General features: G+C 36.7%; 1 non-coding gene and 2 pseudogenes across 1 annotated transcript; 2 read left to right on the forward strand and 1 right to left on the reverse strand.

Annotated features, from left to right (window-relative positions):
- Nucleotides 1–5,302: 5,302 nt before the first annotated feature.
- LOC149036411 (uncharacterized) lies at nt 5,303–9,858 on the reverse strand (annotated as a pseudogene).
- A 3,177-nt stretch (nt 9,859–13,035) lies between these two features.
- LOC149036412 (TNF receptor-associated factor 3-like) lies at nt 13,036–15,027 on the forward strand (annotated as a pseudogene).
- A 2,563-nt stretch (nt 15,028–17,590) lies between these two features.
- Nucleotides 17,591–22,779, forward strand: LOC113664660 (uncharacterized). Its single transcript, XR_016181837.1, has 4 exons — nt 17,591–17,627; nt 21,220–21,397; nt 21,985–22,255; nt 22,321–22,779. It is a non-coding gene; the product is annotated as an uncharacterized LOC113664660 (transcript).
- Nucleotides 22,780–25,460: the final 2,681 nt, after the last annotated feature.

A 25,460-nucleotide genomic window follows, 5' to 3' on the forward strand; every position in this document is an offset into this window, starting at 1 on the left:
TTTGCAATCTGTGCAGTTTAACTGTCTGTCATGGTTTGACTATTTAACAGGTCGAATCAATTAAAATAGTTTGACTGTTTTAAATGATCATATAAAGTAATCCACCTGGTTGAGAAAGATTGTGCAATTTGTTCATATGACCTTTGACTGGTTAACCAGATAAAGCATTTCAGCTAGATTGTTTAGTTTGTGCAGTCGAAGTGATTAAGATGGTTATGCTTTTTTAGTTAAACCACTGAAGCCAGTTCGATCATCTCAACTACTGCAAGCAATGGGGACAGATTATTTAAGTTTGTATTCAGCAATCTTTGGTGGTTTCACTATTTTACTAGTTAGTAAGACTATCCAAAATAACAACTGCACAAATTGCACAATCTATCTTAACTGGTTTAACTAGCTCAAATGTTCAAATTAGCTTCAATTGTTGAAGCGGACAAAATGCCTATTTAGCTTAATAAGTTCAACTGCACAAACCTCTCTATCTAGTTTAATTGGTTTTAATGGTTAAATAATCAAACTAGCGAAAAAAGTAAGAGTACACAAATTGCACTGTCTATCAGCCTAGTTTAATTGGTTCAACCCGACAAAGATAGAATCAACTTCACCAATTTCACATTGAAGCTTAATTGGCTAATCTCTTTAAATAGTCAGGGTAACCAAGACAGCTGAACAACTGTACAAATTGCACAGTCTTTCTTAATTGGTTAAAGTTGTTCGAACTGCCATACTAGGTTCAATAATTAGCCTAAAGAAAATTGGATAACTGGCTTAAATGGTTGAATTGCTTAAATAGCGAAACTAAGGAAGAGAGCTAAACTGCTTGAAATAGTGCAATGGTCAAACTACCTTCAATAGTTAAAGTTTAAAAACGGCAAAATGTAGCCCAATTTGTTTAAGAAGTCAAAATGATCCAAGTAGCTAAATTAGCTCTACCGGTTAAATAGTGAAACCAGCGAAGACAATTATATGCACAATTTCTCCAATCTTAATTCGTTGCAGTCGTTCAACACTCGGTTGAACTAGCTAAAATTGTTCAACTGGACAAAATGTACAATTACGCTAATAAATTCAACTGCACAAACTCTACAATCTAACTGGATTGGTTCGAACTGTTAAAATGGTCAAACTAGCTTAAATGACAAAATGCGTAGCTTTCTGAAATGGTTCAACATTAGGAAATGCGTGAATAACTTAATCAGTTCAACTGCACAAACTTCACAAGCTGGCTCAAATGCTTCAACTGCTTAATTAGTCAAACAAGCGGACACAAATAAATTGCACACATTGCAAAAGTTACTTTAATTGGTCGAAGTAGTTCACATGGTCAAAGTAGCCTAAATAGTTCAAAATACATAATTAGCTTGATTGGCGTAACTACACAAACTGCACAATCTAGCTGAAATGGTCTAACTGGTTAGATAGGCAAACTAGCAAAAGCAAATAAACAACACAAATTGCACTATATATCTTAATTGGTTAAAAAGGTTAAATGGTCGACCTAGCTTAAAGGGGTCAAGAAGACAAAACTCAGAATTAGCTGATATGGTTAAAGTGGAAAAAACCAATTAGTATCTTAAATGGTTCAACCGGCTTAATGTTAATTGAGTGATTACAGTTAAACAGTACAAACTGCACAATCTATGTTAGTTGGTCGAAGTAGTTTACATAGTTAAATTAGCATAAATAATTCAACTTAACAAAATGCATAAGTATGATATGCACTTTGTCCAGTTCAACCGCTTCAGCTACCATCATTTTGTCATATGAGATGGTTTGACTGTTTTAAACTACCTCGATCAATTAAGAAACGTCATAGAATTTGTGAGGTGACTTTGACTACTTAATCATATGAACTAATTAATCTAGTTTGATTATCTTAACTAGCTAAACCAATTAAACTTGATGGTGCAGTTTGTGCAGTAGCTTAAATGGGTCAACTGGCTAAATGTCAATCGAGCGATAAAAGTTAAGCTGCACGAATTGCACAATCTATCTTAGTTAGTCAAACTAGCTTAAATGGTTGAACTGAAATAAAATGGATAACTAGCTTAATTAGTTCAACTGCACAATCTGGACCATCCATCTGAAATGGTTCAAGTGGTTTTACAGTCAAAGTTCAACTGAGAAAAATTGCACAGTCTATCTGAGCTTGTTGGAGTACTCTAAATGGTCAAATTAACTACAATGATAAACAGCAATCTAGCTAAATGTCTTAAAGTATTTAAAATGGACAACTATTTTAATTGATTAGACTAGTAAAATGATTAAACAAGGGAAGACAGTTAATCTACAGATATTGCAAAATCTTTATTAATTTGTTGAAGTGGTTAAATGGTTCAATTGCGCAAAATGCATTACTCGCTTAAATGGTTCCATTACACAAACTGCATAATCTAGCTTAGGTGGTTTAACTATTAAAATAGGAGTATATTACTAGGGGCATTTAAGGCACATTTACCAGATATCAGTGATCTTGTGTTTCAATTATTGCGCGGTAATTTTGCACTGGTTTATTCATAGAATACCTAACCTTTCCTAGAATCCAACTTTCTTCCCTAGTTTGACTGTTTAACCAGTTGAACCATGTAAGCTAGTATGGCCATTTAAACAACTTTATCAATTACGGTAGATTGTGAAATTCGTGCAGTTTAAATGTCTCAGCTACTTTGACTATTAAGCGTGGTTAACCAATTAAGCTTGATTGTGCAGTTGGTGCTGTAGGTGGCATTGTTTCCTGTTGAGCCAGTTTACCTAGTTTGACCATTTGAACTACATCGACCATTTTGTGCAGATGAATTTATGAAGCTAGTTATGCATTTTTCCCGTTGAACAACATAAGATAGTTTGACACAAACTTAACAATTCTATCTCCGTTGGTTGCAGTAGTTAAAATGATCAAACTACGCTTAAAAGGGTCAACTGGACAAAATGCACAACTAGGTTAGATAGTTCAAACGGCAAAATAGTTTGAATGGACAAAATTAAAAACTAGTTGAATGGTTAAACTCAACAAAATGCATAAGTAGCTTAAATGGCTCAACCGTCTATATATTAATCAAGTGATAACAGTTAAACTACACAAATTGCATGTTCAAATTGAAATGTTCACATGGTCAAACAATTTTAAATGTTATAACTGGAGAAAATGCATAAGTAGCTTGATAGGTACAACTGTAAAAACTGCACAAACTGCACGTTCTGGCTCAGCTGATCGAAGTAGTTCACATGGTTAAACCAGCTTTAATACTTCAACCAAAACAAAGTGCATAACTAGTGTAATCCATTTAACTGCACAATTTGAACAATTTAGCTCAAATAATTCAACTGGTTTAACAGTCAAACTATGGTCAACTGAGAAAAATTGTACAATCTATCTCAACTGGTTGAAGTACTTTAAATGGTCAAATTAACTTCAAGGAATAAGAGGCACAAACTGCAGAATCTAGCTGAATTGCCTGAAGTAGTTAAAATGGCCAAACTTTTTTATTTGATTCGACTGGTTAAATAGTCAAACCAGCCAAGACAATTAAACTGCACTAAAATCTTAAAAATGTTAATTGGTTGAAATAGTCCAAATGGTCAAACTACCTGATATGGCTCAACTCAACAAAAAGCATACCCATCTGAATCGGCTCAAATGCACAAACAGCACAATCTAGCTTCAATGGTTCAACTGAAAAGTACCTAAGGTGGTCAAACTTAGCTTAGGGTTGGGGTCTGATCGGACGAAAAGGATAACCAGCTTAATTACGCTCTCCTTAGTTGCGTCGCATTAAAGAGGTGTTTTTGCTTGTTTGCAGCTAGTCACGCTGATTTTCCTTTTATCTCACTTGATACAACATTTAAGTGATTTTTTTGGGCCAAATTACGCTTTTCTCAGCTTTTCGCACTTAAAACATGTCGGTTTGTTTGCAGCTAAATTGGGCTGTTCTGGGCTTGATCTCACGAAAAGCAACGTTTTCCCATTTTTTTGTCCTTAAACTACGCTGTTTTTAGCTATATGACACCAAGAAAGATGTTTCTTTTTGTTTGTCGCTAAATTTACACTGTTTCAGTTTTATCTCACTGAAGACTAAGTTTTAAACTTCTAAACTTCTATGCAACCAAATACAGCCAAATTACGTCTCTTAGACTTATCTCACCGGAAACGTTTTCCCGCTCGTTTGCCGCTGAATTGGGCAGCTTTTAGTTTTATCACAGCCAAAAGACGTTTCCTGCCTGTTTTCAGCTAATCACTCTGATGTTAACCAAACAACGGTTTTTTTCCTTTTCAGCTAAATCAAGCTGTCTTTACCTTTAGAGAACCGAAACGTGTGTTTTGGCTTGTTTGCTCTTCAGTTACGCCTTTTTAAACTTAAATGCACGGAAAAGAAGTTTTTGCATCTTACTAGCTAATCACGTTGGTTATAGCTTCTTTTAGCTTTATCACAGCCAAAGGATGTTTCCTGCCTGTTTTCAGCTAATCACCCCTAATAAATCTGCAGATCATACCAGATCATTGGTTCATATACAGAAGTACCATAAGGTAACACTCTGTTACATGATGATGGATTTAGGGATCAATGCTGCCATCTGGTCACGGCACACGAAATCGAGTACAACAGGGACGTTGAAAAGAACGAGCGCGTTATTCACGAGATCGAGTATACCGAGGGCATTAAAAACAACGTGCTCGTTATACACAAGATCGAGTATAACGAGGACGTTAAAAGGACGTCCTCGTTTATTCGATTTCAACGTGCAATGTAATCGTCGACACCCAAATCGTGGACCTACGATGTCTACATTGAATCGTATCAAAGGAGCAAAAGTACAGAACGTGGTTCTACGAAATTTCAGTCAACATTTCACTTGATTTTCTTATCGTAATATCTTTTGATAACAAAGAAAAAAGTAGAAAATAGGGCAAATAAAGCGTGGGAAAGGAAGAATGCAGCCAACAGTATTTGATGATGGGTGTTCCGAGCGATTATTTGGGAAATAAAAGAGAGGCACAAAGAATGATTCTTCAAAGACCTGCAGTTTATTAAACATTCATAGGTGCTTCCTTAGGTAAATTCACATTAGCACGTTTCCTTGATAAGATTTTCCATCACAGGTTTTTCCACATTTTTAACATATATACAGAAAAATAAAATGATTAAAGAAGTTGCACTTTTCCAAAAAATAACATGCTTGATTTTACCGAGGAAAGAATTATTGCATCAACTTAACTATCAACAAAATCAGTATATTTTATTCCCTCCTTTATGTTTCTCGTTGCGATATAAAAACATTAACACATGATACTTCAAAAGTGGTTTTATTTGTTTTCCAGCCTCAGGAGAACTTGTTTGTTCTGTCCTGCAATTTCTCTAAATATTGTGCTTGAAGGGACTAAAATTTAAACATTCTCTCCGCTAAACATAAACATCCGGACCACAACACCACCGTCTCTTTCTTGGGTAGTGAGTATACTCTGGTTGAAAAATTGAGACAAAACATTATAAAATCCCAGGATTGGATACGGCCAAAAACTAACGAGACATTGCAAGGTCAGTGCGTTTTATTGAAAACAATATGCAGCAATCATAATAAGGCATAACCGCAACTTGTCACGGTTAAAAGCTCCAGTAAGTCTCGGCAATCATTACGATCGCAATAGACTCACGGATTCCTAGCTTAAGGTTTAAGCGGATAAAACGTGTAAGTTTAAGAACTGAACAGGCGAGTAGCGTCAACATATCAGGGGAAGAAATTCATGTAATAAAGCAATCAGTAGGCATCAGAGTAGGATCAACGAAAATTACAGATTCGAGCTAACAACAAATCTTCGTCACAACTTCTGCAAGATGCAGGGCTGTACCAAATTACTAAGTAGAAGGTGGTAGAGATTATTACTGTTAGTTGGCTCACCCCAACGCATCTTGAATTGTCTACCATCAAAACAATGATTTTTCCGGAGGGTTTGACCAACTTCACGGAGATATGGTGTTATCGTCTCTGAAAGAAAGTATTGTTCAGTGAGCATCAGATTTTTACAAGTAACCCAATGCTGTAACTGTCAAATACCATAATGAGAGAACATCCTGCATATTTAGGATTATGTAAGAAACAACTTCCATTTACTTTACTGCATAGAAAAGGCTTGACCTCTTGCTTTACTTTGTTAACAAATTACATAGAAGAAAGTATAGGATATATGAAGTTTACTGTAGGTATACCTTTGTAGAGAGATGGCCTTTACATGGTGGAGGCTCACTGTGGTGTGTCTGATTACCTCCTCTGCTTTCAATTTATCACCTAGTGATAAGAAAATTAGACTATTGATCATATACCTGACAACCACGCAGCAATGACTTGGCGTTTTGTAACACCAACTTGTTGCAGAATTATGACATGGGCACCACTCAGGGGACGTGGATCTTCACCGACACGTTCGAGCATATGTGACACACAAGATGATCTGTTATGTACCACAAAGACCAAACAGCTGTCTAACATATTTGTTAGTTGTGTATCCTCGTTAAGTGCCCTTTGGAATAAAAGGAATATCCTTCAATCCATACTAAGAGACAATACGAGACTAGAGATGTACACATTAATATTTTAATATATTAATATAATAAAAATTTGTGTTTTAAGCAGGAAAAAAAAGAAACATCTACATCATTTATCTGTGAATAGAAATTTTAACAAGAGGTGGAGTATTTTTCTGATAATTTAAGCTAAAAATAACTACGTTTACTTCTGTACTTCTGGCATGTTCTGTTTAGGGCACTTTTAATAACAATTTTTTACTTTGTTTGATATTTTTTAGCCCACCTAATGACATTGACACTCTCATCACTCTCATCAAACAAGACCACCACGATTGGTGTCAGGTCTTGGCGGCTCTGTACAACAGCCTAAACAAATCAAAGAAAGGTGGTTGAAAGGAATGCTGCAAGATAAATACAACCATGCACAGATCAACACTTTCATAAATTTCTGATGAAATTTAAACGCTGCCTTTCAACTTACCTGGTCAAATGTAAATGGACATGGGGTCCACATTAATCTTCTCTCAAGGAGGAGGTATAACAGTTGGACCTGCTGTAAGGGTCCTTCAATATCTGAAAACAATTTTTCAACCTGTCAGTCAGGGACCTTTACAAATGAGAACAACCTCCGATCATCGTCTATCGTGACATTCAATTATTACTATTAACAGAGTTAGTACTATTATAGAGATAACTTCCTTGGTTGTCTCCATTGCCTAACCATTTCATAGAGGTGTAAACAAGTGTATGAAATCCAGACTGAACACCCATTCTAGTGTTTCATTTAATTGTTGCTAGCAGGACAACTTTTGTATAAATTAGCTTCTACGTTTCATAGAATGCCAAAAAATGCTGAATAAGAGATCAAATTACACCTGTGACATTTGTTTTAAGAAAGCTTATAATACTAAAAAAAAATTTAAAATTTCCTCACCAGAGACTTCAGCACCCTCTATGGCTTTTTGGCAACTCGCTTCTCCTCCTATCAAGATTGAAAAACAGATATCAACCAAGGCAATAATTATAATCACCTACATCTTGTTATAATCTAGGATCAAATCATGTAAGTTGCAAAAACATTGCCAAAAAAAAATAATTGAAATGGCCATATAGGAATGTATAACAAGTGAACAGTATTAATGTGTATTTGCTATTATTTTGTGGGATTTCATGCATTTGCAGCTTGTAGTCTTTCTCGCTTTCTGAATACAACTTTTAAAATTTAGCGATAAATCTTTGCTGATTGGTCTGAATACAGATTTTCTGGGAGAGACCAATTAAAATAGGAAGTTGCTCAGATTCTACCCTGCCAAACAGACCCTTCAATGTTGTTATTGCAAGTTTCAAAACTTAAAGCGACTTAAATAAGGGAAAGTACTGTATATTTTGTCAATAGAGGGAAATATTTTCCATCAGGTGAATTTGTATCCATACCAGACTAGATGTTCTCACTTATTTCCAGGGTTGTGCCTTTGGTTGATATTATATCTGTAAAGGTATAATTATAAGTAAACAGATTTCTAACTTCAGATGCATAATTGATTCTTAGTAAATTCAAACCTTCTAAACCCACAGCCCTGGTAGAACAAGTTAAAGAAGAAAAACAGCATTCATTGTCAGAAGATTCAGGTGTGCTGAAGCAACAAAAGCCTTTACAACTAAGACAAAAGCAATATAAAATAAAGAACTCTAAGCTGAACAATGAAGCATACACCTGCCCCCCTAAAAAGCAGGGAACAATTTTTCAGTTCAACTCAAGGATGTACATTTTTAAAAAAATCAGGTTCTTGCAAAAAAGCAATTAACTCTTCAACAAAGTTTATCGTTATTTCAAGTGAAATGGTCAAAAAAAATAAAATTCAACTACTTTGAATGCTGCTTTAAGTGACACTTTCACAATTTTGGGCTTATGGTAAGACTTTTCTGTTTTGCCAATACATTTGTTCATGCCATAGTTTCCTTTCAATACACCTATGATAAATGTCTGGGCTGCAATATGTAACGATAGGATTTTTAGTTATCGAGTTCTTTCATGCTAGCACTTAAAATATATAAAATTCAACGTTGAAAGCTTAGTTCAGCAAAGTGTAAACGCCACCAGTTCTCCTTCATTCACCCATAAACAGCTGTTATTAGTGTTAAACTGTAACAGCCACCTGTCATGTCCTTTTGTGTAATTGTTATCCACCGGAACTCTTTGAAAGTAATTAATGTTGTAAAAGGCGAAATTCCTGCTTAGCCAATAGTGTAGTAGATTACATGATTCTTTAGATTATTCATGGCATTACGTTATCCATGTACGTTAGGCTTAAATAGGATTGTTTTGTAAAGCTTAACGAGAGAAAAAAAGACGAAAAAAAAGAGAAGAAAAGAAGAGGGGGGTCGAACCAGCCCTGGCCAGGTCCGTTCTGGTCAAAATTGTAGTAGAGCCTGCGGAATAAATCTACGTTGGAGCCAACCCCGTTGTTGTTAGTCATTGTCTCAAGGATAGTCAGCAGCCGTAATAGATTCCGGTCCTTCCTGCAGCCAGCGAGTGCCCCCAAGGAAAGCCTTTACCCAGAAGGAGTTTTTAAGAGTTGTCCCCGTCCATCCGTTTATTTGTGAAGGCAAAACCTGTTTTCACAAATAGAACAAGAAAACTGTCAATTGTCAATTGCTCAGTTACTAGAGACATAGATCTCATGCAAATTATTCAGTACTGTTTGGAATCAGCAGGGACACCCCACAATACAAATCAATTATTTGCGGTATTGAATCTCTAACTAACTGCAAGAAATGTATACCTTTTGAGGAAATTTATTACTTGTAAGGAAACAGAAGACAAGGTACACTTGTAAGTATTCCTGTACCTATTCACGCAAGGACAAAACGATTAAAGTAATGCACAAGTCTGACTGGTAATATGATTGCGAAGCAATCAATCATAACAGAAATGCCTAGAGTGCAAGCGTAAAGCTGTACCTTTCATGTAAGCACCTATGTATTTCTAAATAAATGCTATACACGATGCACAGTGTAAAAAAAAAAGGATATTTGCCCACTTTTCACACCAGGCAGTTGGTTATGAGATCTAACAGACACTATTTGCAGATCTTAGGAATTGCTTTCATGACTGAGACCCACACCCTGTCCTGTAGACATCAATATAGACAACAGCATAATGCATTTAATAATCATAATACTAATAATGATAAAAATACAAATTTTATAATTCTTTAAACAGATGGCCCATTTGACAAAATGGTTTTGAACAGGGGGCCGTAAAAATGAAATAGAGTAACGTCAAATAATAAAAATAAAATACAATACGAAAGACTTGGTAAAATTGAAAACCTACTTTTTTCGTCTTAACCTATCATAAAATAGTTTAGCACCTAAATGTAATAGCTGAAGTAGCTGCATGCATTTGTTAACATAATCTAATTTGTACCACATTTTGTACGTACTGTACATCCAGTTGCAAGTCTGTTAGATCAGTCTTTACAGTTTTTTTTTACAAAATACCCATATATAAGTGAAGGGAATGGGAGGGTTTGGAAAAGACTACAAAAAAGATTGTTTTCTGCTCGTGTTTTATTATCGATGTCTTATCTCCTTGTCTTTCCTGGATCGAAAGAGGAAGTTTGAAAAGTTTGGCCCACAATGAACAACTTAGGTTACTTGTTACTTGAAGGAGGAAATATTATGAATGAGAGGCTCTTCCAATCTGACATCAGAATGGTCTCAGAAGATAATTTTTCGTTTTAAACATAACTTAAGATTTAAAAATCAGATACACTGCACGTGAACAGAACATGTCTGAACTGTTTCTGAGATGGGGTCCATACTCTCGAGACCTCCTATACCTATCAAGTTTTTTGTTCTCAAATGTTACTATAAAAACTCTTTTTGTACCGTGAACCGATGGACTAGTGCTAGTGCCAGTGACTAGTGGACTAGTGCCAGTGCATAAGTGGGGTAAGATTTGCCCCATCTCTTACCTATCTTTCCTATCATTATATTTTTCGAGGCAGACATTGGTAGCGAACATTTAAAGAAAGCTAAAAAAAAAAATTGTTCGATAACTTTTTTTTCTGAGGAATCACGTTTCGTTTCCCTTCGTTTGAAACCAAGTCGTGCTGCTGCTGTGTAGCACGGCACGTTCATAGTGAGTAATTAAATTCACCCAATATGCCTGCCTTTATCTAGCTCCTTTGAAAGATACCTGGAAATTTTGCAAACTTGTCATATCCAGAGACAGAATATGACAAGACAAACCTTGTAACAATTTCAATGTATTGATCAAAATGTTACTGTATATGAAGCGTGAACATTGAAAACGCTCTTAAAGAAAATACCTTGTGGGGTTTACTCCCGCCAGAGTTGGAATATTCGTCGCCAGTAGATTTGCAATTTGACCAGAGGTGTGTTTGGTAGAGAATTGAATGTTCCTTACTCTCCTTTCCTGCTTCTTGCGGCTTCTTGCCGCAAGTGAACAAACGTTCTTGTGACAGATGTGTTTCTGTCTACATTATCTTGCCACTTTTGTAGCATGGCTGAGGCCTGTGTGTCTACTTCAGATTGATTGAGTGGAGCAGAAAGGTGGTCTTCAAACACGCTCGATTTCCTTTTGAGCAAATCTCGGCTTTTCTGACTTTTTACACTGGTTAGATGAGGAGACGGGGGACGTTTGATTTAATGTCAACTGGCTCCTAAATTTGGGCGTGTACTTTGATTACCTTGACGGCGTTTTTTGTTAAGTGTGGCCAGGGAATAGAGTAATTGGAAATCACGCAGTCGATTGGAAGAGAAGGCAGGCTTTTTTCATAGATCAAAGGTGACACTTGAACGAGGGAGTATGCTGAGATGATAGCCTGCAGAGCAAGGGTTTTTTGGTGTTAGAACTCTCATCTATCCGAAAGGTTATATGAACGGCACCATTTTAGACGTTGAAAGTAGTTCGGTTCGTCTTATTTTAATTAGCGTTGTTCCGTTTTGTTTATCCATTTTTAATGCAATGTTTCATCCTGTTGTGCGAAAGAAGTGTTGCATGCTACTATCAAGGACTCAGTGAAAACTTTAAGTGAATTTCCTGCCACGAAGACGAGAAACTCCATTTTTTGTCGTCAAAACAGTTGGCATTTTTGACTCGCTAACCACAGAACTAGCTGTCGTACTTCCGGTGTTATCCAACCGAAATCAGAGAAATTGCGCTATCGCACAGACAATTATTATTGTGTTCGACCGAAAGCAAACGGTGAAAGATCGATTGTTACAATGGGGTACAGCTATTATACTATGCTACATTTCATCTCACTCTGAAGTGTGATCTGGTCGGTTCTTGTGATCTTAATTAAAACAATGGGCAAAGTTCACTCGTCAAATACTGTCAAATTGAATGTGCGGTGCTTTTTCACGGAAACCGTGAACACGCGTCAGCTGTTCTACAAAAAAAAAATTACGCTACTTGGGCTTCTAGACCGCCTGCGGAAAATTTTTAATGGACAAAATTGTCAATTTCAATAACCCGATTCCTGATCAGTTGACCTCACGATTGAAATTTACATTAAGTGGAGCACCAAAAGTGTATTGATTACTTGGATAGATAGCGTTTCATGTTTTTTTTTAACGTTGTGTTAAATTTTATTGTTCTAATTTGAAATTTCGCGGTGGTTAATATGACCTAATGTATCGTTTGTGGTCGGAAATGTCTATAAAATTCGTACTAAATGCTTAGTTGCAATCGCTTGCGAGTATTGTGTCAATCGTTTAGAATTGTCAAGCGATTTACTTCGTGGCTGACCATATTCGCGAGTCCAGTTAGTATAGAATGAAATCGCCATCATTCTCAACACTTAAGTGAAATCTTGCGGTGTCAATTCACGTGCTCGGGTTTAAGAAACATAAGTGCCTTGCAGTCTCAAATTTTTATCAAAGTTGAACGGGAAGTATCGTGTTGACCTCTGTACATATTATGCTGTTTTAGAATTGTTGAGCGATTTCAAAAAGTTTAATGAATTGTTGAGCTCCAACAAGCGATGATTTGACTCACAAGGACATTCTCGGCAGTGACACTGTTATAGTCTTGTTAAAACTGTACCCGTGAGCGGAGCCAAAACATTTTTGTAAGTGACGAGCACATGGTGATTTCATGTTATGTTCAAGCTCGCAAAATAGTCAGCTGCAAAGTCCTCTTCCTTTTATAAATCACTTGACAATTTTAAACGAAGTTACAATGCTTTCAACCAATTAGATTTTAATGCTTTCAACCAATTCGTAGATATTTTATTGAAATTTCTAACCGCCCGGCAATTAGTCTCTATTACATCCTTCCCAGCTTCCGGGCATTTCTCCACTACGTTCAAAATATTTCTCGTGAGTTGTGTTTATTATTGGCAATATGCCATACACACTTTTTAAATGACGTATTGAAAACCATCTCTAAAATTTTCTGTTTGAGGTAAGGTTATTCAGCTCTGCGACAAAATGAAGTTTGGATATAGTTGAGTGTACATGTCCACTATCCATTAGCCTAATGCACTGGTGTTTTAAAAACTGTTTTAGTTACGAGCTGATGATAACTTGCTACTTGGTGTCAAAGTGTGGCCATTTAATTTGCAGTTCGTGCCATAGCAGACAAGGGGAACAAGTTGCGACAAAATGTCCGGTGTGCAATACTACTCTGTTATGTTACATTCCGAACATCGCTCTCAGAAATGCAGCAAGAGCTTCAAATTGCACTTGTAAATATTGCAAAAGTTCGCTGATAGCATAGGATATCTTAACCCACCAGAAGGGGTATGGCGAAATTCCTCTGCAGTGCAATACATGCCCTGAAAAGATTGCGAGGAATCAACTAAGCTTACTCCTCTGTCCAAACGAAACGTCTAATTGCACGTGTGGAGCAAGAGTAAGGAGGGTGGAAATGCATCGCCACCGAACACAGCTCTGTCCTTGCCTTCCCGCTTCTTGTCCCTTAACATGTGGATTAGAACTTGGGAGGTACTTTGCATGTTCTTTTTTTTTTTTCGGTATTTTACACTTAGGCCGATGTAAGGCATTAAGAGACCTCTACCTCGGTTAATAAGTTTGATATACGTTCAGCGTTGAAAAGTAGCGGCTACATGGTAGCCGCTCTCATTGGATGATTAAAAAGCATTATAGGGAAAGCCTTTCAGGTTAATTGTTCCTGTCTCTTTACAGCATTTTCATGTAACTCCTCGATCGGTGGCATTTGATTTCCTTGTTGTTTAAAAATATTTCGTACGTCATCTTATTATAGTTTTAAAAAGGCGTTGGCGAGTGTCAGATGACAGTGGATAGTATACTACGTCATTTCAAAATTGTAAAATACTCGTTTCTCGTCTATTGTAAGCCCTGTTAACATTTCGAACCAAAAAAAGTCCATTTTTAAAATTCGATCTGAGAAACGCACGCCACAGCTTCACTTCTTGGAAAGCTACTGAGACACCTTTTAAGCATTTGAATTATTAATGCGTATTTCGTGCCAGGATTCACGAAAACGCAGTTAAATAGACGGAGTATTATGCAGTTTTACCACAATGCCATGTGTTATTACTTTCAATATATGATCTAACCGAAGCATGGCAAACTGAAGAAATAATTCTCCCATTGTTTTTTGACAGAAAAGATATTCCATTTCATATGGTTACTTGTCCAAAGTGTATTATCCAGTGTGGTGTTCCTGGTTGCCTTGATGTGATCCGACTATCGGAAATGGTGGTACATAACAGAGACAACGCAAGAAAACACTTGGACTTATGCCATTGACGAGCAGGCAAGGGCATGGTCTCTAAAGGAAGTAAGAATATTGCTTCCAACGATAGTAAACTAATTTACATATCATACAGTGTATAGGACGGATTCATTGCTACGAACGTTCTAGAACGAAAATAATTTTTTTTTTGCATGGTTACTTTTCCAAAGCTTAACAATTTTGTGGAGTCAAAAATAGGAATAAAAACTTCTATTGTCGTTAGTGTAACACAATATGGTTAACGAATTTGCTAGGAAAAAGTTCCGATGTTTAGTGCAAGCTACGAATATTCTCTGGCAGCTAATTGGCGCACTTTAAAACAGTGAAATATATCCCTTTGCCAGCTCCCTAAATAGTGTTCAGACGTACGCAAATCCCCAAGCAATTGCAATTCTATTGTTTGGTTTTAAATTTTAAGAATTATTTCTTTGGCTATATAGCGTGAGTATAGTTCAAGGCCATTCAATAACATCCGATTCCACTCTGGTTTCTGTAAACTGTAGTTTCATTTGCAAGTCAAATATTTGAATCACTCACAACAGCCTAAACTTATCTTTTATCTCTTCAAGGTTTTTCATTGAAAAGAAAGGCGACGATGGTAAGAAAGTTATCATCAGTCGGGGCCACATAAAGTTGAAGGAGCAAAGAGGCCATGGCTTTGCATTACCCTCAGAATTTGCGAAGGGAACAGAATTTCGAGTGAATTGCCGCGTAGTTGAATTAGCCACTATCCTGAAAAACAAGTCCTAACTAACTGTTGAATCGCTTGCTTGATCAATTTTATTATCACGCCATCACTCACTTTTTATGTCTTTTTAAGTTTCTTCAAGGTATATTAAAAGTTTGTGTCATGTTATTATGTGCTGTTTTATTGAATTCTTTCGATGTGTTAAAGTTTACGATATTTTTCCATTATTTCTGTTGTGTTTGGCCAGTAAACTTCATTTTTATGCTAAATTTCAATATGACGAAAAGGCCACGATGGAGGAGACATTTTCAGCTAGTAAGGAAACTTTTCTGATTAAGATTATCTGAGATATTTAAGCCGATTAATAAAGCAAGGGATACCCGCTCCTCCTATTCATTATCATAGTCACCCATGTTGCTCCACCCAGATCTGAGGGAAGGAATTTCAACCCTCATCACAAAAAATTTTATTTTGGCGCACTTATGGGTGTTAAAGATCTATGGAAAACGTCTTAAAATGTATACTTACTCAATCGTTGTCAGCCTCGTTGGGCCGATCATTTAAACGAAGCCTAGGTTATACCTGAAAAAGAGGGCAAAGCCACTGTATGCTGACTGGTCGATAAAGAGCCGGGTCTTTTTTTCTTAATGTTGCATCTGGAGAGGTCAAAATTACTCGCTCCCGATTGGATGATCGCTAAAACACCCGCTACTGATTGACTGAACGTACTACTTTGACATTCAGTTCGTTTCTTAACTTTAAGCGAATCAACTTCATCTTTTCAAGGTTTCTCGAAATTCACGTCGCATTCGCAAAAAAAAGAAATAAAGATTGAGAGTTCGACTTGAAATGTGCACGATGTAGCGGGATTGCTGTGGTTGCTGTGAAACATGTCAAAGGCTCTTACTTTAACACAGCATCTTGCAGCTCAACAAGAAAGGTTACAGAACAGCTAACAATAAATGGGATAAACTAGTACGATTTTTTAAATATCAATGACACTAGAAAGCACAAGACACACATAGAAAAAAACAAAACAAAAAACGATACATTACATACACGGTTTGCGGTACCGTTAGTTTTTTTTAACATGAAGGCTTGTATCAGATTAACCTAAATTAAGAAGTTATGCACGCTATTCCTAAAATTATTTGTTACCGGCCAACCCCAAAACTGGTGGATAAGCGTTTCCTAGGAGTTTTTACAAAAGCAACAGAGATCTCTGTCCTAAACATGAATTTTAAACAGAAAGGAGTTTGAAGCAACTCTTTTGTGAAAGAACTTAAAATAAAAGAACCCGACTTTTATGCTTTCTTGGGTACTAAAATAAATCGACCTCCAATCAGTGCTCCCGAAATCTTCAGACACAGTCAATAATCCATTTTTCTTGGTTTTTCTCAGAAATGGTACATCTCTTACCAATAAATATCTTGTTGGCTCGGTTTGTTGGTTGAATTTAGCTCTGGTAGCACTATCTCGATTTTTGGGGCCTTTACGGCCCATTTAATAGCCGATGTCACACTGTCATATTCACAAAAGGAATGAGTTGGACAAAATTTAGAAACGGCCATATTTGACAGTAAAGAAAAGGAGTCGCGATTTATGTTTTTTTGCTGAGTAACAAGTAAAAACTAGTATTCCTCTGACCTTAGGTAGGTGGGAAGTGCAGAAGGATTTCCATTTAGATTTACAATCAGAAATATGTTTAAGTATCCATGTAATTTTCAAAGCTTTCTTGGATTACCGAAAGTCTTGGTAATCCGTTATCGTTTCAGTTCATTGAATTTGTTCACCCTTGATACTTTCAATTTTTTTTTAACGTAAACCATTTGAGATGCGACCAAAGCCTTAACTTTATCATGTGCCTTAGTAAAAATTTTATGGGGCAAAAAATTTGGTTTGATCTCTTTAATTAGCGTATCCAAAGAACTTCTGTTTTTTCAACTCTGTGTAGCCACAAGAAGTAAATTTTTCCGGATATTTTTCCTAAATTCTGGTTATTTCATCATGTTTAGTTTGCTGTTTAAATTATTCGTAGTTTTTTTTTCTCGGCGTCGCGTTACGTAATCGTTTATTGTTAGTTAAGTAAATTCATTAGTTGTATTTTTTTTCTGGACCAAATCAGCAATTCAGAAAAAATTGATCCAATCAATGAAAGATGAACTTCTTTCTTTTGGACAAACCATTTGCTATATTTACGAATGCGTGTTTTTCGGTGGATGCTTATTTTCAAATGGTAGAAACCTCTCGTTTGCTGACTGCCTCAACTGGCGGTACTCATTTAACACTATGAACTTGGATGGAGAAATTGTGCGATATTTCTCCCTCATAGACAGTTCTGGGATAACTCAGCAGAAGGCAGGGGTATCAGCATGGCAACGCAAGAAGAAAAACGAAGGAAAATACTAGTATTACGGGTTGGGGGACATCTGACGTGAAAAAATCAGATTCGTTCCCACAGTATTAGTAAGTTGCGACCAAGGGTCGCTCAATATCAATGTCAGAGGAGCACACAAGCAAACCAATAAAAAGTGGTGCGTATAGAGATGAAGACGATGAAGATAATGATGATGATGATGATGATGATGATGATGAACCCTTGAAGTAGTCGGGTGGCATTTAAGCATGTCGGAATGGGTGCGTTTATGCATAACATCAAGAGGTAAGATCCAATTGAGTGGATGCTCTCATCGTCAACCACAAAAGCAAATAAATCTACATACTTGAGATGAGCTGCCCGAGGATCAACAGCTGAGAGAAGAGAGATAAATAGAAGGCTATCAAATATTGAAACAACAGCTTCCAGGCTACGAGATGTAACAGCCATAAGATTTGTCCGCGGGGGCCGGGTCGCGGAAATTAGACGTCGCGATGCGTAATATTGTATGGAACAAGGGCACAGAAGTACTGCGAAAGATGCAGAAGGCAGTTTTCTTGGAAACACCCATTACTCGGACTTTCAAAGTTGCAACCTGAAGGATAAATAACTAGAGACAGGACTGCAAGCACAATGTAGCTCTTAAAATTTATCTAGATACACACATAATTATTACATAGATATTTTCATGTTCGCTGTTTTTATTGTTTCTTTGTTTCCTACTTATTATTATATATGTTTCGTTTAATAAATAGGCGTTGCCTCGTGTTGACAGATTTATTCGATGACAAGAATCGTGATTGACATTAATTCAATAGATTGATTTAAAAACGTTAGATTATTATGTTTTAAGTCAGTTTTTCAGCAGAATCGAAGTGAGAAAGAAGTAATTTTGTTATCGTTTTTCTGTCTCTAAATCCGCTTACCTGGAGAATCTCCTAACCCATAAGGTGAGACTGTTGTAACGACCCGCCACAGAAGTAAGTTTATATTGAAGTTTTTTAATTTAGTTACAAGATAACGACTTGATTTGCGTTTGTTCTAATTGCGAATTATAAATGTATTTCTTTTAGATCGAATAATTATTAAAGCTTGGCTTAATATTATACGGTTTGTGGTGGTCATTTGATCTAACCAGTTCCGAGTAAGGAACAATATATATATTTATATATGTATGTGTTCGCCAGCCGGAAGGTCCGTGTTGGAAAAACTCTGCCCGAGGTCTTGAGTACCGCACTCAAGACAGAGGGCACAGTTTTTTCCAATACGGACCGACCAAGGCTGGTGAATAACATTTTCATTTTTTTTCAATAAACTTAACGAAATTATTTCCAAAAGAACCCAATGACTTACGGCTGTAATTAAGGCAAGACCCTCCATAACCTAAACAGTTTTGGGCGAATAATGGTAGTTAAAATGAAGGGAATTCAAATTAAAGAGAGATGCTTCACCGAAACATTTTCATTTGCGTAATGATAAAGATGATTTAAAAGGCTTCCAATAAAATTTGGAACATAATTTTTACAGGTATCTGTTACAATCTGAGACCTGTCAGTTAGAGAGCGCGTATGAAAAAAAAAAGCGCAAGTACACTTTTGAAAAAACAACGGGACTAGTTTGGCAAGGACTGTCACTACAATGTTTTATTCAAAGGTGCACTGCGCCAGGAGGATCAATAAAGATTTGCAGTCCAAACCTCACAGCAAAAACGAACGTCGAGAGTTAAAAAATATGCGAGGATGGACAACTTCTGACGTAAAAAAGATAGAAAATTTAATGAGAATGTTTCGGTCAGAGACCTCCTCCAGTTACTAATAACTGAAGAAGGTCTTTGAACGAAACGTTTTTATTAAATTTTCTATCTTTTTTACGTCAGAGGTTGTCCATCCTTGCATTTTTTTTACTCTCTCTCCTTCTCTCTCCTTCTCTCTCCCTCTCTCTCCCTCTCTCTCTCTCTATCTCTCTCCGTCTCTCTCCACATATATATATATATATATATATATATATATATATGTACATACATGTATATATATGTACATACATGTATATATAACATGATATGTATATACATATCAACTCCAATGGCTCACGGATTATGGCAGGTTTAGCTTTTGGTATAAAAAATGTATTGCGCTTTATAAAAATAAAAACCTGGCCAGATACAAAAGCGTTGAGGAGTAGTAGAAGAAGCCCCTTCTACCACACCCTCCCCCAACGTTTTTAAGGAAACTGGAAACGTCTCGGCACTTTCGAGTGAAAAACCTTAGAAGAAAGGGCACAAATAATAATAACAAAAGTAATAATAATGATAATAATATCAATCCTGGGCAAACTAGCAGATGTAGCAATTATCAAATACACAAAGAACACCCAACGAATGACCACATATGGTAGTGTTTACATACCACAACACGAGGACTTGTGAATTCATTGACGTGGCAAAACCATCAGACAGAAACATCATTAAAGTCCACCGAAAACGGTCCAAATATAAGGATCTGGCGGGGCCTTTAATGTATGATGCATTTGAGAAGGGAAGGACCTAAAAAAGACCTAGGCGGATCTCTTCTAGAAACCAAACACAGAAAAACTATCATGAATATTACCATGCTGTCTGTATCCATCTAGAAAGGTCCTTATCTTGCAAATACTACTAAACCCTTCCCATCGAGATTTTATTTTCAATGTTTCAAATTGCCGATCAGAGCTGTATCACTTCCATGACGCTTATTTAAGGCAATTTGATGGCTTACAAGCAGTCTCCCTCAAACTATTTGCATAACTTGTGGTAGAGACAATTACCAAAAACTGCGTCAAAGATGGGTAACACCAAAATGGGTCGATAATTTCTTTTATCTAGGTGTTCGTGAGCTTGGAAGACAGGTGTTACCTGGCCATAGGCACCTCACTCATGCAAATGCAAAAATTAATGGGCTCAGCTAACGATGTCCCTTTGCGACGCAAGCCACCAACAGCGAGGAGAAAAAAACCGAACACAGACTGGGGAGAGACACCTCTTTATAATCAACCTGATTACAACATTTCATCGCGTCCTTCTCAACTGTAAAAACATCGACTGCATCCTCTGAAAGAAACTCGGTCTTCTACGCAGAAATATAGCGAGAATCAACATGAAAGAAGTCATTAAAAGAACTTCATCCGCTGCCATTTTTTTCTAAAGTCGCGCACTTTGGTAAATATACAACTTAATTTAGCGGCTCAAATTCCGGGTGAAATTGCACGGTGAAAACAGATGCCATATTTAACTAGAAAATGTCGGTCTGGAAAAGAATAATAAAAATTCATCACTGCGTGATTAATAAAGGGCTTTTAATCCACTCGTGTTCATATATATCATACATCGAAGTAAAAAGAATGTTTTAATTTGAGCTAACAAAATAATTTTTCGGTCTCTGAGGCACAAGAACGCATCAACCCAAGGGGACACCATATTTCAAAGCCCCTACGATGCCACATTTTTCCATTATCAAAACGTTTTTCTGCATGTGCTGATAAAAATCGACCAGCCAGTGCAGAATGCCCGTGTCAGCTGCAATGTCACTGCGTATTTCATTGCATTTATCTTCTTGTCTTGCCAGCGTACCATCCTTGAAACGTTTCTCTCATAAATAATAATATGAATAATGATGAAAACTATAGTTGACTCGTTTTGACGCGTTTTTATGTTTCTTGATGACATCATTTATGTGACAGCTAACATTTCGAAGAAGGGAGCCGTTTCAGGACAAAATGTTTCTGAGGTCTTCCAGGTTGACTGTTACGAAAACCGCAAAAATTTGTTCCCACAAACCTCAGGAAGACGCCACTCCCTTAAAAAGTCCCGCAAAAATTTCATTCTACACGGTAATATTGTGAGCACAATCGGAAACTATGAATTTACTGCAAATCTCAGCACTGGCAGACGGCGACGTAAGACAGTTGATAACTTAGTTGCAAGGGCATGGATTGCTGCCAAATCTGCTTCGTTGTGGAAATTGCAACCTGGATAAGGTTATTTCTGCCCAAAACGTAGATCACGTCGACGGATATCAGTGGTAAGTGTTACAGTTGAAATGATATAGAAAATTATCAGTTGTCAATTAAAATATTAATAAAACCGAAAACAGACCTCAACCGAAAGATACCAACTCAGCGGTTAGGAACGCGAAAGGCAACACGGGTTAAGATGTTTTATTTTCAGGTCTACATTCCGAGGTGGTAATGCAGCGATCGTGAACTGCGAGCTTAGACTTGTTTCCAGCTTTGGTTGTCACATCTCCTCACTTTTCGGCGCTCAGCGATCGAAACGTTACTTTATTCTTGGGATAATGTTCCCGCGGATGACAAATTCGATGAATTATGTAAACTTCAGCGGCATGCTGGCGGACCTAATGCCGGAACACCAGGCATCGAAAATGCCACTAAAGAATTCAGCATACTCACTGAACAACATCTTCTAAACAAAAATATTAATAATAACAATGATAATAATAATAATAATATTAATAATAATGGTTACGGTGATGATGATAGCAGAAAAAGATGTTTATATATAAGCCCTGTTGTATACAGTAAATATTAACCAGATTGCCAGATACTTTCTTACTAATATGCAATTTTCTGATACTTATTATCGTTCTAGGCGCTGTAGAGGATGCAAAAAGAAGAGAAGCTTAAGGAGTTATTCCAAGGTTACCAATAGGAAAAATCTTAGTCTTTCTGTACCTGTAGTCAAATGACGAGACCCAAGCCACAGCAGCACGCATGCTGGAGATCAATCCCAGTGAATTATCGAAAATGTCTCAATTGCTGAGAGACGTGGTTACCTGGACCTTCAGCAGCGTCCTATCACTCCATTCGGAGCTCCTTTCGTGGCAAAAGTGGACGAAAGTAAATTCAACCACAAAGCAAAGGTGATAACGATATGTAAAAACGTCTCAATGAAATAGAAATTATCAATGGTTTTATCAATATACAGGGAAACCGAGGACGAAGAGCAAGAACAGACAACTGGGTGTTTGGAGTGGTACCAACACGCTATTCTCCAGCGCGAGGGTATTTCGAGGTTTTGGAGCGTAGAGATAGAGCTAGTTTGATACCCATCCTGCAGAGGGTTTTGCTTCCCGGTACAGAAGTCCACAGTGATGACTGGGGGGCTCATTTCAACATAACAGCCCATGCAGCAACTGTCCAAACTCACGGAGTTGTAGTACATGCCGCTAATTTTGTTGACCCCGTTACTGGTGTGCATACGTAAAAGGAGGAATCGGCTTGGTCAAGGTTGAAGTACAAGGTTAAAATGAGGAAAGGTGTCAAGAACTATAATTTGCAATCTTTCCTCAACGAGCATATGTGGCGAGACTGGATAGGGGAGGCTGACGTTTTTAATAATATTATTGAAGTTCTTACGCGACATTTTACGAACAACCCAGTTTAAGGAGGATATACATCGTTAAGTTTACTTTTGCACTGGATTTTTAACTATTATGAACTATTTTTTAAAGAAAAACAACAGCTTTAAACTGGCTTAAGTTATGCAAAAAGTAATACTACAATTTTTCAATCTCCTTGTCTAATGCGCAGATGACACTTAGCTAAAATTAACACACACAGATCACGGGTGGTATTTAATATTGTAGCAATCTGCATGCGCTTTTAATTTTCGGCATGGACTGATTTTGAAGATAATTTAGCAGCAACGCGATGATGTAGTAACGAATCGTTTAATAAACTAAAGGTCTTTGAAGAATCACTCTATGTACTTTTCTCTCTATTTCCCAAGTAATCGCTCGGAACATTCATCATTAAATACTGTTGGCTACATTCGTCGTTTTCTACGCTCTATTTTCTACTTTTCTTTGTGTTATCAAAAGATACTACGATAAGAAAATCAAGTGAAATATTGACCAAAATTTCGTACAATCACGTTCTCTACTTGTGCTCCTTTGATACGTAGACATCATCGGTCGACGATTTGGGTGTCGACGCTTACATCGTCAACGTTTGGCTCGCATCGTAAACGATCTGATCAACAATGCTGGAAAAGTAGAAATCGAGCATGTTGTTAGACAACGGACACGATGTTACGAAAGATCGTTGGCATCGAGCTCACTGCACGTTGAAATCGAATAAACGAGGACGTTCTTTTTAACGTCCTCGTTATACTCGATCTTGTGTATAACGCACTCGTTCTTTTCAACGTCCTCGTTATACTCGATTTCTTGTGCCGTGCCCAGATGGCAGCATTGATCCGGATTTACTATTTAAGGAAAAGTCAGGTGGGCTTATGCACAGGATTTCGTCATTCGTGTCATAGTTTATGGCATCTTAGGACATCGTAACGATGTTCTACTTAGTGTGTGGGATAAAAAAGTTTGAAATAACTAATGGCACTCCTAAGAGATATTTGGTCTGATGAAAATACTGCAATGGCTACTGATCTCATTATGGCTAATAGTAAAATACTCCATTTAGCCACACCAATTGATGCCAATGATGCTCTAAATAAATCATATGTGGACACACCAGCAAACAATTTATTGCAAACTGATTGAACAAAACCAATGTGGGCTGATTTTAATGTGTCCAATAAAAAAATCAATTTAGTTACGCCAACAAATAGTAATGACACTGCAAATAAATCATATGTGGATGGTGTTAAACAAGCAGCAACCTTGGGTTCTTACCTGTATACTTGTTTAATTATGAAATGGGTCATGATAATAAAAATTAAACCAAATTCTAATAGTCAAGATCAAAATATGCAGTTTCCAATAATTTACATTTAAGACTATACAGTGAGAAATTAAGGTTTGATGTGGTTGGAACATATGAATTTCATTAAAGATATAGTTGCAAGGGGCCTGCAACACATTTCTACTACAAAGCATATGATACTTCTGGATCCACTAGTAAGCGATACAATGTACTTACACAAAACACACACAATAAATAGATAGATGTTACATTTTTTGGAATATTTGGAACATTTACCGGTCATTCCATATCACTCGGTGTAGATAATGACACTCTCGATGCCGAGTTTTATGCACAATTGATGATAGGAAAAAAATATCTGACTAATATAAAAATATTATATGTGAGCTTCAAAAAGAGACGTGTTATAAACCTCAATCATACAGATAACTCACAAGACAAAAAGGCAATAAATGAAGTTACATCATCATACAAATACTATCATAAGCAGCTTCTATTGTTACAAAAAGCCTTGGGGTCCAAGAAACTAAATCTGTTACACAATTTGTCATCGTCTTGTTTAATAGTAAGTGGTCCTATAGCTGGAAAGGTGACAACGAGTCCCATCCTACTTGGCATTATACTTGGCAGTGGTTTGACATAATTAAAAACGTACTGAGACATTAAAGATTTTAAGAAGATCGAATTACGTCGATTTGCTTTTACCATCTATATGAACACACTCACTGATTTAAGGTCTTTTTTATGAGGAGTGTAATTTGATAACGAGAGTTATTTGGACCAATTGAAAACTGTAGATAGTATTATCATAGATATGTGTTTAATAGTTGATGTTTTAGAGTAACAGTACAAGTAGTTTACTTGCGATGAATTATTTATTAAGTATCTTGTTGTAGTCATTCTTAATTAGTTTCAATGTCAATTTAAAGTACTCCAAGCAGTTGAGAAAGATTGTGCAATTTTTTTCTCAGTTGACCTTTGGCTGTTAAACAAGTTAAACAATTTTAGCTGGATTCTCCAGATTGTGCAGTTAAACGGATTAAGCTAGTTATGCATTTTTTTCAGTAGAACCAATTAAGGCAGTTTGATCGTTTGATGTACTTTAACCAACTGAGATAGATTGTTGAATTTGTGTATTTTTCTATCTTTGCAGGTTCAACTATCTTCCTAGTTAGTAAGACTATCAAAAACCGCTAAAGTCGATAAATTTCACTATCTTTCTCAGCTGGTTGAAGTAGTTCAAATGGTCAGATTAGCTTCAATTGTTGCAGAAGACAAAATGACTGACCGGCTTGATAGGTTGAACTGCACAAACGTATCAGTCTAGTTGAACTAGTTAAAGTGGTTTAATAATTAAACTAGCGAAAACAGTAAGAGTGCACAAATTACACTATCTAACAC

This window comes from Pocillopora damicornis, chromosome 12, assembly GCF_964200805.1.
Source record: "Pocillopora damicornis chromosome 12, jaPocDami1.2, whole genome shotgun sequence".
NCBI classification, from domain to species: Eukaryota; Metazoa; Cnidaria; class Anthozoa; order Scleractinia; family Pocilloporidae; genus Pocillopora; species Pocillopora damicornis.